Raw genomic sequence first — 955 nt, forward strand, 5'->3', positions numbered from 1 at the left:
GATAGCGCAATAAATCAAAGTGCATTGTCTGCAGGAGCCCCTAGCGCATGAATCTGTGCAGCGGGAACGACCTGGGACCACCAGGGGCCGAGAAAACTACCGTCTCATGGGGCGGACACTCAGGGTCAGGGAAAAATCCAATATATATCTGGTGATATCTCGGGTGCTATTAGAGATAGCGCAATAAACCAAAGTGCATTGTCTGCAGGAGGCCCTGGCGCATGAATCTGTGCAGCGGGAACGACCTCGGACCACCAGGGGCCGAGAAAACCACCGTCTCATGGGGTCGGACACTCAGTGTCAGGGAAAAATCCAATATATATCTGGTGATATCTCGGGTGCTATTATAGATAGCGCAATTAATCAAAGTGCATTGTCTGTAGGAGTCCCCGGCGCATGAATCTGTGCAGCGGGATCCACTTCGGACCACCAGGGGCCGAGAAAATCATTGTCTCATGGGGCCGGACTGTCAGGGTCAGGGAAAAATCCAATATATATCTGGTGATATCTCGGGTGCTATTACAGATAGCGCAATAAATCAACGTGCATTGTCTGCAGGAGGCCCTAGGGCATGAATCTGTGCAGGGGGAACGACCTCGGACCACCAGGGGCCGAGAAAACTACAGTCTCATGGGGCCGGACACTCAGGGCCAGGGAAAATCCAATATATATCTGGTGATATCTCGGGTGCTATTAGAGATAGCGCAATAAATCAAAGTGCATTGTCTGCAGGAGGCCCTAGCGCATGAATCTGTGAATCGCGATCGACCTCGGACCACCAGGGGCCGAGAAAACCACCGTCTCATGGGGCCGGACACTCAGGGTCAGGGAAACATCCAATATATATAATCTGGTGATATCTCGTGTGCTATTTGAGATAGCGCTATAAATCAAAGTGCATTGTCTGCAGGAGGCCCTAGCGCATGACTCTGTGCAGCGGGAACGACCGCGGACC

Source organism: Nomia melanderi, unplaced genomic scaffold (assembly GCF_051020985.1).
Source record: "Nomia melanderi isolate GNS246 unplaced genomic scaffold, iyNomMela1 scaffold0014, whole genome shotgun sequence".
NCBI lineage: Eukaryota > Metazoa > Arthropoda > Insecta > Hymenoptera > Halictidae > Nomia > Nomia melanderi.